Below are 14,143 nucleotides of genomic sequence, written 5' to 3' on the forward strand. Positions count from 1 at the left end.
TTGCACCAAGACTTCCAGTGTTTTAGAGTCTTTGGGACAATCCACTTACATTTGCTTTAACATTTAGTCAGCCCTGAATTGGTCAGGTACTTGATCACTGAAGGACTCTGCCAACTGAACTTTCTATTCCGTTCAATTCTAAAATTTAAAAATGGTGTCCGAAATTAAAATGGAAAATGTAATTGTTTCAGCCTAAAGCAGGGAGCAGTTCACAGTGCATCCCCCAAGACCTGGTGGGGTTTTCCTTGCTCTCCACCACCACGGCTGCACAGCCCTCACCTTCCCTGCACCAGCTCTGGTGCTGGATGCCGGGCCAGGCACCTCACCTGTGCACTGGGAATGTCACTGCCCCAGGATGGGCTTTGCTGCTTCAGGGAGGGGCACCCACCTGCCAGGCAATCACCTGCAGCGTTCTGGCACCTGCTTCAGTGGCAGGAGAAGGGCAGTGAGCAAAGGAGAGCACAAAAAGAAGGCAAAACCTCCCTCTCTCTCTTTTGTCAGAGGTGAGCAGTTATTTTTGCTTTAGATGTTTTCTAAAACTACAGCTTCCAGCTCAATGCTAGATGCTTTTTTTCTTACTTTTAACTTGCTCTCAAAAATATTCTGGATATTTCTTTGTGTTCTTGGTTTTTTTTTTTTTAAATTGAAAAACCTCTTACAAGCAGATACGAATCAGTAAATTAATTAAATTTCCATGTCATATATTTAAATACACATTAAGTGAAATTCTAGAATATAGAGTATTTCTGAGAAACAAGATCACAAACATCAGTCACAAGAACATCCTTCCCATGAATGAAGTGTAAGACCAGGATTTTTAGTTAATGTTAAATATCCAGCACTGCAAACACTCAGCAGACATACAATAATGACCTCTGAAAACACATAACACTAGATCATTATAAATGGGCAGCTAAAATAGGTGAATCAATGAATAACTATCCCAGGGGAAGAAACAAAACTGAGGTAACATTTTAATTATGTGAAATGTTATGTGATAAACTTATTCCTTCCATCTGCAACTACTACTAAAAAGCCCTTGAATAGAGGGCTTACCTGCATGAAATATTTCTCTACCACACCTTGTGTGCAGAAGATATATATTTGGTTTTCTCCAGGATTTAACCCTTGGGGTGATATTAATCCATCCATTCTTACTAGACAAGCAGTACTACAGGCTGTCAATATATAAAGAGATGCTTTCATCTCCTGAACTGTTAAAATGTTTAATTCCACATTCCTGACAGCAATTCTACCAGTATAGGAATTATGAAAACAGAACATTTGCCTGCTATGAACACACAGAAAGTCCAACATGTCTGGATTTACCAAACAAAATCAATAGGCAGCCACCTAAAGCAGTGCCCCTGAGCTCTGAAGCTGCAGGATGCAGAGCTGGCTGGTCTCCCTGTGGGATCCATTTAGGACAAAACATGAAATCAACAACATCAAGTCCCACCAACACAATTTACTGTAGTAGTTTAGTATCTACCTTATAGAGGTACCAAATCAATTTTATTAGGAGTAATTTGAGCTAAACTAAGAGTGTAGACTCTTCCTAAAGTTTGAAGAAAAAATTTCACTGAGGTAGACATATATAGATATACATATAAACCATTAAATAATTATATGTTAGAAGATAAACAGCAACATTAAGGTCATGAACCTCCTCAGCTTCATTTCATCTATAATATGAATATTGAGACCACATAAATCAGAACAAGTGTACCTGCAATAGGAGATGTTTTAAGCATCCTAGAAAACTACAAATGAGAAGACCATTAAATAATTATGCATTCAAATACCTATTCAGGACTGCAGCTTTTTTCTACAATCCCTTCCTGACCCTGCTTTAATCCCCACTGAGAGGCTTGCACGAGGGGCAGAGAGAGAACTACAAAGGGCTCCAGCCACCATTCAGGATAAGAAAAGCCCCAATTCCAGTGGCAGTTCACAAGTTACTCTGGTGGTCCTAGAATTCACCCCATGATACAAATCCTCTGTGAAACAGCAGCAACATTACAGATGCACAGAGCCACAGGATAAAAACTCTGCAGCCTAGAACTCCTCATAGTTTCTAGTTAACAGCATTTCCCTTTTAGTAACACATTGTAAAGGGTAAATTATACATGCAGGTAAGATTTAATTTATATTTTCAATATAATCACAAAAAACCCCATAATATTCTTCCAAGCCAACTCTTTCATATTTACAATCTATAAGAATGAACAAGACTAAAAAGGGAGAGGGAGGGTTAAATCCTAGGCCATCATAAACAGAGACCATAGAACTTCATTAGGAAATCTCTGTCTAAAGTTCAATTTCTTCTCAAGCAGATCATTTTTCCTGAATTAAAGGACTGAACAGAACAAAACCTGTCAAATCCTTCATTAATGTTATGTATGTAATAGTTACTTTTACAAATATGCACTAAATTTCAGCAAGACACATGGAAACTTACAGAACTGACAGAAACTAATTCTGTGGAGACAAGTCTCTTCCTGTAAATTTGCTTTCAGAAACTTTCACAAGGTGGACTAAACAGAATATAGAGAGGTATTTGAGGGGAGGAAAACAATCACTTAAAAAAATCTGATTATCAACATGTATGCTTGGTATTTAATAATCCCATGCTGATATCTGCACTCTTTTATATACATGCTGTTTAGTGACAGTAGGAAACTCTTCAAATGAAGATTGTCAGCTCTGTAGTCAATTTAAAACCAAAATAATCACATTAGTTAGACAAGGTCTTCAGCCTTAAACAACTTTCCTTAGTAAAGGAAGCACATGATGAGCTTTTTCTGAGATAGAAACTGCATATGTCTTAGCCATTGCTAGTCACAAGGATTGAGACCAAACTCTCAACATTTGCATGTGCTATGAATATTTCCTGTGAGAAAATGTCACAAGGTGAGAAGTACAGAAAAACCAAGAGCTCTGAATTTTTTTTTTTTTTCCTCTATGGCATGATGCACAAGGCAGCACTTCTGTTCAATAAGATACAGAGAATGGCAAATATTTTCTTTTTTTCTTTCTCTCTCTTCTTTAAGAAGGAGACTATGCACTTTTTCAAAAAAGTGTATTTGGTGATGCCAATGCAAAAAGGAGGTAAAAGCCACAGAAAGCTGTTGTGCTTTACCAAAGGCCAGTTTGCTTTAAGGAACAACCTTTAAATTAATAAGGAATAAGGATTCCCTTGCAGCTCCAGCCAGGGCTGCACATGTGAGCAGAGCCCTTATTGACCAGAAGGAGAAAGAACAGAGGCAGACCCCACAGTCTGTTTGAAATCCCCTGGAAGGGGTTTCAGGGAAATAGATAATTTTATGGGCAAGCTGGGACTCCACCATTACCACTGCTGCACCATCCTACACGTGAGGATATTGCCACATAGAACTTACTCCTTCAGACACATTTTTTTTCACAAGCAAATGTTAATCAGCAAACTTTCCTCATCCTGCTTTTAAGAATGTTGCCCATGGAGTAGGGGAGAATATACAGCACAGCAGAGACCATCTCCTCTGCTTATCACAGAGCATAATAGATACCCAGATCTGATCTTGCCACTCAGCATGAGTCACTGAAAAACTGAAATAGATGGGAACTACTTCCAGTGCTTCTCTCCTGACACCAAAGCCACACATCACTTTGAAAAGGTTTAGATGAAGTTCAGACAAGGATATGCTAAGTATGTGGACACTGAAGGAGTTTTGAGATCTCATTACTTCTACTGCTCATTAGTGGATAGGACAGAACATTTCCAACACTTTCTAGTTTTCAAAGGTTTTCTTTTTTAAACCAAAGTGAAAAGAATAATCAGGATATCACAGATCACCAGCTCCCTTTGTCATTGAAGCAAGCTTACACTGACAGTTCAAAGCATGTCTGAATTTGTGCTTTTCTTACCAAGAAACAATACATTACCAGCCACTAATGGTTTTGGGGTTTTTTGCCCTAATGAATCTACCTTGAAAGGAATCTACCTAGAGTTCAGTGCTGTTCACAGCTATTAAAACATGAAAATTGGACTAACTCTGTTAAGGACATTGATAGTTAACTCTGATGTTAATTAAATGTCAGCTTTATGAACTGGAACTAATTCAGACAATGCAAATCAATCATTGTGTTAAAGATGTTGCATGCAGCAAGTCATCTCTCAGTACAAGCATCCTGGATCTCTATTGGCATAACTCACACTGCAGAGAAGGCCCAAAGGGCAGTTTTGACATGAGGAAACACAGGTGCCTGGAAAGTGAAAGTAACACAGAGATGTTTCTGATAGCACAGAGACCCTTGTGACAGCAGAGGCAGAAAGCTACTTGTCACAAGCCATGCTTGTATCTGGATCTCCTATAGAGAGACACAGTCAGAATATGGGCAGCTTGTTATTCTTTCTGCTTCTAGAGCTCTTCATACAAATTATTAGATAAATTGGTATACATGCCTGTCCTTAAGCCAGTCTTGCTCCATTTGCAAAAGCCACATTCCCCTCTAAAAAGTAATGCTGTCTTTTAACTGTCAGCCAAACCATCAGTTGTTTGCTGCTAGAAATAGTAACCCTTATCTCAGAGTGGTAATGTCACACTCATGTTTAACTGGAATTAACTTATTTTCCTGTTACCTCGGTGCTAGTGCCAGTGCTACTGCTGGCTCTGGCAGCTCCCACTCTCCCCTGCACAGCACAGCATTAGTTGAGTTGGATGGTCAGACCAGCTCAGCATCCTCTGGGATGGTGGCCAAGACCAGCCCTGAGACAGAAATCAATACAGATAGTGGTAAATCAGCAGGATAAACAGTAGGACAAAGCTTCATTGCTTCCAGAAATCTGGGGTTCAAGGTTTCTTATTGTAGAGGTATTTCTTTGTTTCATACCCTGCAAGAAGGTCACTGGGGCTGGTGGGACCTTTTGGGATCTTTCCCACTCAGAGCCAGCTCAGCTGCAGCAGATTGCTCAGGGCCACAGCCAGTTTTGATTGTCTGCCAGCACAGAGACCAGACAATCTTCTGGCAAACTCTTTCAGCATTTAACCACCTTCCCATTTAAAAAGTGGGTTTGGGACATTTTCTGGAAGGTTTTAGCATTCACATGCTGCTGCAAAACATTCCAGAGCCTGCCAGTGGAGCTGTGTGCAAGCCAGTGTATGGGTAAGGGCAATGTTCCTCCTGTCTTCCTACACTCAGGACTACTGTCCTACCTTAATGTAAAGCAATGATCTTATAGAAGTTTTAAGACCATAGAAAGAGGTTTTAAGAGCGCAGTATTCATTACTTTAATCATAATACTCTAAGATACACAATTTTTCTGGTTTCTGGACTTTCTCTATGTTGTTTATACGGCTTCCTGTCCTTGTCATGAGCTGTGGAGGCATCTAGCATTGCTCCACAATACCCAGAGAAACAAGATCATTCTGTTTACAACTAGCTTATCATAACAAATGCCAAAATATTTCTCTTGTCTCACAGTAATAAAAGTCAGGCAAAATGCAATGATTTGCCAAAAGGTAAGTGACCTTTTAATGCCATCTTCAATTCTTGAAACTACTCTCATGGCTGTTTTCCTCTTACTGTGCATCTGTTGCATTTATTTCTCCCCTTGCCAGGAGACACCCCATCTACTATGTACATTTGAAAGAAGTCTACAGGCTAAAGGAATAATAGGCTTTAGTAATAATAGGCTTTTTTTTTTTTTTTTAGTAATAGACTTTACCTATTTCAGTCTTCAGCCTCACATTTTCATAACATTAGCAGGAATAAAGAAAGATATTAGTACAGAATTACAGAAAGGTTTGGGTTGGAAGGGTCATATTTAGTTCCAATCCCACTGCCATGGAGGGATATCCTTTCCTCTACACCAGGGTGCCTAAAAGTTCCTTTTGACCTGGCCTCAAACACTTCCAAGCATCCACAACTTCTCTGGACAACCTGGTCCATCTAACCAACATCTTCACAGTAAGGAATTTCTTCCTTATATCTAATCTAAACCTACCCCCAGCAGTTTAAATTCATTACTTTTGCTCTACTACTGTATGTCCTTGTAAAAAGTCCCTCTCCAGCTCTTCCATAGCCCCTCTTTGGGTGCTGAAAGGTGCTATGAGGTCTCCCTGAAGCCTTCTCTTTTCCAGGCTGAACAGCCCCCAGCTCTCTCAGCCTGACTTCCCAGGAGAGGTGTTCCAGCCTTCTGACCATCTTTGCTTCTCTTGTCTGGACTTGTTTCAGCAGGTTCATTTCCTTCTTGCTTTGGTGACACCAGGGCTGGACACAACATTCCAGGTGGGATCTCAAGAGCAGAGCTGAGGAGCAGAATCCCCTCCACTGCCCCTCCCCACGCTGCTTTTGATGCAGCCCAAGACACATTTGATTTTCTGGGCTGTGGGCACACACTGTCAACACATCCTAAGCTATAGGTCCACCAACACCCCTCAAGTCCTTTTCCTCAGGGCTGCTCCCAATCCATCCTCTGCCCAGGAGGATGCCCCAATCGTTGTGCAGGACCTTGGATCTGGTCTTGTTGAAATTCATGAGGTTTGAATGGACCCATTCCTCAAGCCTGTCCATGACATCCCTTCCCTCCAGTATGCCAATCATGCCACATAGCTTGGTGTCATTGCCAAACCTGCCAAGGGCACCTGCCAAATTCACTCTCCCTGCCCATGCCTTCAACAAAGCTGTTAAACAGCAGCAGTCAGCAATTCTGACCCCTGAAAAATGCCACTTTTTACAGCTCTGCACATGGACATCGAGCCCTCAACAACAACTCTTTGATTTTGACCAACCAGTCAGTTCCTTATCCATCAAGTGGTGCATCCATCAAATCCATGTCTTTCCATGTTAGAGTCAAAGGATGTCATGTGGGACAAGTCCCAGTAGATGAAAGCTGTTGCTCTTCCCTTATCTACCAACACTATAACCCCATGATAGAAGGCCACCAAATTTTTCAGGTATATGAGTTGCTCTTAGTGAAACTGTTGTCTGCCACCAATCACATTCTTATTTTGCATGTGCCTTAGCACAGTTTCTAGGAGAATCTGCTCCATGGTCTTGCCAGGCACAGACACGAGACCACATGGCCTGTAGCTCCTCAGGTCTTTTTTTTTTTTTTCCTTTTTAAAACTAGGCTTTGTTTCCCCCTTTCCAGTCAGTGGGAACTTCACCAGGCTGCTATGACTTCTGAAGTATAGCAGATAGTGACTTAGAAACTCCTCTGAGAACTCCCTCAGGTCTCATAGATGAATATCATCAGGTCTCATGGACTTGTGCATCTTCATGTTCCTTAGACAGCCTTGAACCTGATCTTCTCCTCCAACATGTGGTTCTTCATTCTCCTGGTTCCTGCCTTTGCTTTTTGCCACCTGGGCAGTGTGGCTGGAGTACAGTTGGTGGGGACTGAAGCAAAAGAGGATACCTCAGCCCTCTCCATATCCCAGATAACAAGGTCTCCCACTTTTTTCTGGAGAGGGCCCACAGTTTCCCTGTTTTCCATCTGTCCTTGCTTCCACACTCTTTTCTGAGTTTGAGTTTACCCAGAAGCTCCTTGTTCATCCACACAGTCCTCCAAACATTTTTGCCCAATTTCCTATCTGTTGGGATGCATCTCTTCGAGTTTGAAGGAGATCTTTGAATATCAACCAGGTTTTTTTATTTCCTTTTCCCTACAAGTCTTTATGCCATGGTACTCTACCAAGAGGAGTACCCAAGAGGGACAAGGTCTGCTTTCCTGAAGTCCAGGGTAGTGAGATTGCTGTGCACTCTCCCTGCTGCCCTAAAGGGTATTGAATTGCCCCTTTCATGGCTGCCCTTGAGCTCCACATTCCCTCCAGCCTCTCTTGTGGGGTGACAGCAAGGTCCAGCACAGCACCTCTCCTTTCTGGCTCCTCCATCCCTTGGAGGCTGAAGTTGCCATCAGTATTTCCAGGAACCTCCTAAATTGTTTATGCCCTGCTAAGATGCCACTCCAAGAGGTATCAGGGTGGTTGAGGGCCCCCATGAGAGCCAGGGCTTGTAAGAATAGGAGGCAGCTCCTATCTATCCTACCAAGGGCCTCATCCCCTCAGTTTTCCTGCTTGGGTGGCCTGCAGCAGATCCTATAATGTCACCTGTCCCTGCCCTCCCTTTAGTCCTGGCCCATAAGCCATCGATCAGCTCTTCATCCATCCCAGAGCTCCACATACAGCTGGTCACTGACATAAAGGGTGATGCCTCTCCATCTTCCCTTCCTGTTCTTCCTACAGAGCATGTATCCTTCCTTTCCAACACTCCAGGCACAGCAGTCATCCCATCACATCTCTGTGATACTGGGAAATCAGACACAGAATTCTGTGTTCAGAAAGTAACCTTGTCCATGTGAGGAAACAAGCCAAAAAAAAAAAAAAAAAAAAAAAAAAAAAAAAAAAAAAAAAAAAAAAAAAAAAAAAAAAAAGTGAGCTTTGGGAATGGGAGAAGCTTCCATCTGACAGTGTAGTTCACAGGAGAACATGCATTTAAATTGTCATACAGAAGAACAAACGAGTTCACCATAACAGGGCTAAAGGGTTGTTCTTTCACTGTGGTTATTTAATGCAAAGAATAACTCAGCTGCATTACAGATGGAAGATCAAACAGGGACAAAGGCTAAGACTATGTGATCATACCTAGCTCCTCATTGAGTTTGTTACAGTTTCAAGACTGGCTGTTGAGAAAACTCCATTTCTTCTGGACAAACATTTAGTGAACAAGAAAGCAGGTTTCTACCTTGGTTGAAAGGTGGATAAAAGGGTGGAAAGCACTCTGTATTAAGGCCTTAGAAAGACTATAGGGATTAAAGCAAATACAATATGACAAAGAGCCCTGTGCAAAAAAAGGGTTGCCCCCTTTGAGCTTTGCTGTAATACAGATAGAACAATAAATTATATACCAAGCACTATCCAAAATAAGTCATGGACCATATATAGTGGTAAATGAATTATCCCTGCTCATCAGAACTTCTCTTTTTCATAAAGAGCAATCCCTCTAGACAATCTGAAAAGAACTGAGTGCATTTTTTTTGCCTGTAACTGTAAGAACAAGGAAATAGGGCTAAAATTTCCATGTGATAAATTCAATTTCAACTATGGCTACCTAGTTATAAAATACTTGCTATAAAAATTTTACTTGTATTAATGAATTTTTGGATGCTTTCAATCTTGGAAATTGCAACAAAGGACAAATCAAAAACACTGGCTGCAGGCAAGCCAGTTTCCAGTGCTCTTCTAATAATTACAATTAGGGAGCTTAATGAAATCCAGCATATCAGATTAATTTTACAAGCCCTACTCCTCTAACTTGTACTACCATGACATGTATCTAACCCATTTGCTCCATACAAGTATAGTATATATATATGGGTTAGATCTACAGAATAATGTTATAGTCTTCCTTTCAGACCAATTTTTTTGTCCTTTCAGATAATATTCAAGAAAATATTTCCCAATTAATTGAAAGCCTTTTAGTACTCCCACCAAACTGCTCCTCAATGACTCTGGAGCAGATACACTCTTTCCCAAAAGCCTTTGATTTCTCCCCTGCACACATAGACATGCACTTAATTAAAACTTTCCATTGAAGTGGCATTAGACACACAAGGCATACCAAGTTGTTCTTAGGCTTTCTGCCAGAAAGCCAGCAGTGCTGATGCTTTCTTTCATTTACTTTAAAGTGTCAGCAAAACAGGCAATTTATGGCCACATATATATGGAGCCAACAGCCCATGACCACTATCTGCAGCAATAGAGCACAGACAGACTGTGAGCTGGTCCCATTCCCTGGGCCTGACCCATGCTGCTGAATACAGAATCAGAGCACACTTTACCAAAGTGCCTTCTGTAACACCATAATAAAATACCTTTTTAAACATTCATACTGCTGATCTATCAGGGAGCAGCATAAACAAATCCCATTAACAAAGCATAGGACTTGTGCAGGTATCTACTTTTCACCATGCTGAAAACTTATCCTGAGGATTTTATACACATAAAAGCAGGATGCAGACACATCACATTGTGAAATGAAGTTTGGTTTTCATCAGGATATTTGGATTTCTGTTAAATAAAGAACAGGGAGAAAAGTCTTTTGGTCTGGTACAGCATTGTCCTTGTGGGCAGAGATTTAAAAAAGCATCCAAGAAAAGGGAGACATCTGAGAATTTATGTAATTGCCAGAAGCATCTGAAAAAGTCTGTAAGACACAGCAATTGCTTTCATTATATGATACCAGTTCTGCTTCAGAGTTGTATCTGGCAAGCTAACTGTGAGAGAAAATGTATTTCTGACCACCAGCTTAGCTTTTCTTTCACATGAAAATGCAGCAGAGGTTGGATGATGTCACTTAGTTCTGTTAGGTGCTGATTGTCACATGTGAGCTTTTCACATTTAAGTTGGAATTAAACAACAGTGGTTTCAAATTGAGAGTAAACTTCACAATGTAGTAGTTATGATAATTCTCTAATCTACAGACTTTATTCCCTAAGAATCAAAGAAATGCTACTAAGCTATTTTTGCAGCCAGCAGGAACAGCTCTGCTAAGACTAGATATGTACCACTAACAGGAGATATCTGCAGGGCACTGAGGCCCAAGATCAGCATGAAATCTGAGCATGAGGAAAAGTTCATCCTTGCCTGGGAAATTTCTCCATGCTTTCCTGTGCCTAAAGAAACGACAGAACTGGGGCATGAGTACCTTCAACTGACTCCACCATTCAGCAAGGCTGACCTTCAGTTTACACCTTAGCATATTTTTCTCCCAAATGCACTTTTTGAAAAGAAAAATCAAACATTTTCCTCATCCTGCATACTCTTGCTTAAAGAGCATTATTAGGAAATCCATGTGAAATCCTGATTTCTAAAATAGAAGCAAAAGAATTCCACTGATTGTGGAAAGGCAGCAGTTTGCCCTTCAGCAGGAACCTGAGCAGGGTGTAACAGGAAACACATCCTTGTATAGCAAAAAGCCAAGCCACACACACAGTAAAGGTCTTGCTCAGAAATTTTGTGCCTCCTGAATCTTCTAAAGCATAAAGGATCTGGAACCACAATAAAGGTGTCTGCAGTTTTGCTCACACATTTATTGCTTGAGATCAACTGAAAAACAAATAAACACTTTTCATTCCACTGCAAAGAAAACAAACAAAAACCAATCCCATCACTCAGATATTAGGTCCTCTTTGTATTTTCAAGTGCCAGCCTTTGAAAGCTTCTTCCTTTTGAAGAAGGAACTCGTGGTATTAAAGGTTATAGCTGTCACCCTATAAATAATCAACAATCAGACATTTCTAAAGAAACTCCAAGATAAAGCAAATAAACACATTAAGATAATTAAATACTTCTGAGCATTAGACCTACAGCATGAAGTTGGTGTAGAAATAGAGATTACTTTCTCTAACAAAATATACATGCCAAGTTAGCTGGTTAGCTTATGTAAATGCCTTTGAAAGGTTCTACATGAGGCAGAGTAGAGTCTTGTTGTGGAATAAAATTTGGTAAAAATAAAATTGAGAACATATTAACAGCCTAGAAAAATTTAAACATAGTTAGATTTATTTCATGTTTTCATTACGTAAAATGTACAATATATTCAGGTATTAATTCACATTCTCTAATTAGGGATGCAGTTGCTTACAGAAAATTTTTAAAAGCTGTTTCACAGTTGCAAAAATTTTGTGAGTTCATTTGTATGTATAGGAAGACAAATTTTTATTGGATGGATTGTTAAACTAAAAATGTCTTTTCAATCTTTTGTTATAGGCACAATCATTCTATTGGAGCTTAAGATTCAGCACATGAACACTGATTGGGCTTTTGACATCATACTGGGTTGGACTGGGATGCAGTTAATTTTCTTCACAGCAGACCATATGGTGGTGTGTTTTGAATTTGTAATTAAAAAACTGTTGATAACGTATCAGTGTTTTGGCTGCTGCTTACACAGTGTCAAGTTCTCTGCTCCCCACTCTGTACCCCCATGTGGGCCTGTTACAAACTGTATTGCCCATGTACATCTGTGTTCTAGACTGTGCCTGTTCTGGTTGAATAAAATCCAAGTCTCACAGCTGCCTTATCATTTTACATTAGTCAGCCTCCAGATCCCTAAGCAATGAAACATGAACTTTTAATTTCTTGCACTATTTTGTAGTTGGTTGTAAACTTAAGAAGATTTTTTTTTTTTTGCAGTTCACTACCATAACAATGTTCAGCAATAAAAAAGTTAATTCTGTAACAGAGAAAATGACACAAAGTATGTTATAGCTTCATTCAAGGAACGTCACTGCCAATTAAAAAGCAATAGAAAGGGGATGGTGAGCACTATGTGAATTTAGGTCAAACCAGATAAATTTTGTACACTTCAAAATACCAAAGAAAAAACTTTGGCATATGCTCCTAGTGTTCAGTAATAGACAGAGCTTTGTGGGCATCCACTGGCAAGGCTTTAGAACCTGGCAGGGGTATCAGAAAAAGCGCAGCAATAGTCCAGGACTAATGCAATTAAAAACACAAAATTTAGAAACCCTGTGTAAACAGTCTCCACACAACAATAAGAAAAGAAGAAAGTAGGTTTATATCATCCTCAAGATAATCTTGAAAATGCTGAAGTCTGTTCATATCAGGACTTCATAAGTAAATATTATTTCCTTGACTTTCTAATCAAAACCAGATACGAGGAAGTCAGTAATTTTCAGTAACTAAAAAGCTGACATGTCTTTCCAAATCTCATCATCCTCCTATACTAATCATAATATTTGTCCAGCTTAACTATTATATAAGTTTATAAATATAGCAATATGATTAGACACTGGAAGAAAGGTTTGTTTTCTATTTATCAGAGGACTCAAATTGCTTCTGACAGACCTGGCCTAAGAAAATTGACTACAGCTTTCCAGGATGGCTGACTGGAGTATGATTTGGAAAGAAAACTATTTGCCTCCAGAAACGACTGCTGTGTTATGAAACTCTTGGGCCACTGGCCAAGACTGACCTGGCCCACCATCACAAAGCACCAAACCAGCCATCAGCACCTAGCAGAAGCTACCAGCTGCATTGGCCACAGTGCCTCAGGCTGGAATCACACCCTATAAATAAAATGCTCTCCACAAGGAAGAGTACAGAAAATAAAGGCTGAGTTCATATCAGGGCAGTCAGGGTCCTTAGAAATCAGAGGTTTGTTTTTTTTTTTTCCCCTTTTCTTTTCCTTTCTTTTGCCAAAATAGTTTGAGTTAAATCAGGTAAAACCCCTCAGCAGCCTAAGTGCTGGCAGCAGATCACACAAGAGCCACTCCTAGCTCTATGGACCTTCCTGAGGTTCAGACTAAAGGAGGAGGCACCATACTCATTGCAGGAAACAGAGTTGGATGTGGCAGCTAATTTCTAATTAGCCAGAGGTACTAGTGGACTTCACAGGACCAGTGTGGTATTGTCTGCAAGACCAACTCAAATATACACCATGGGCAAGGCTCTCCAGCAAAGGGACAAATGGATGCAGCTCCAGGAATGGAACAGTATCACACACACACTCTGACAAATGTCCTTGTACTCCTCACATCCTCCTTCTCACAATTAATTCTTTCAGTCTGCTAAACTCATTTAGGGACCACATGGCTTGGCTCTGAGGGCTGGATTTGTCACTCAGGCTATCTTTTGAAGCACTCCAAACTAGGCTAGAGAAGGAAAAGAAAACTGAGCATGCCAGACAGGAGAAATACTCTCCATTACATGGACACAGTTGAAATGAGCTATATAACACAAGGTTTCCAAACTGCAGAACACAAATAACTGCAGTAAGAATACTCCTGAACATCACAATAACAGGGGTAGGTAGACAGTCAAACAGACCTTGCAGATCCTGGGGATGCACTGATTTGGGCTTATCTTTGCAGAGCATCTTCCACACAAAGTAAAAAAATCGCTTCCCTAAAGTTACTTAAATACTTTTGCCTTCCACATGAGGAGAGTGGTACCAGAAATTGCTCTTGAAATACGGAAGTAAGTACACAACATGAATAATAAATCACTCAGTAACTCATTGGTATATGTAGTGACCTCTGCTATTTCCTTGCTAGCGTTTATTGTAGATTAAATTAATTGAGGAAAAATTAGCACGATAGAGAAACAGATGAGAGCAGAATACAAGAACAACACAG

The 14,143-nt window shown here is 40.2% G+C and overlaps 1 protein-coding gene across 2 annotated transcripts in view; it reads right to left on the reverse strand.

The window, feature by feature from the left end:
• Window positions 1-14,143, reverse strand: part of OXR1 (oxidation resistance 1) — a 260,194-nt gene that overhangs the window by 210,676 nt on the left and 35,375 nt on the right. The gene's annotated exons all lie outside the window — the stretch shown is intronic.

This window comes from Oenanthe melanoleuca, chromosome 2, assembly GCF_029582105.1.
Source record: "Oenanthe melanoleuca isolate GR-GAL-2019-014 chromosome 2, OMel1.0, whole genome shotgun sequence".
NCBI lineage: Eukaryota > Metazoa > Chordata > Aves > Passeriformes > Muscicapidae > Oenanthe > Oenanthe melanoleuca.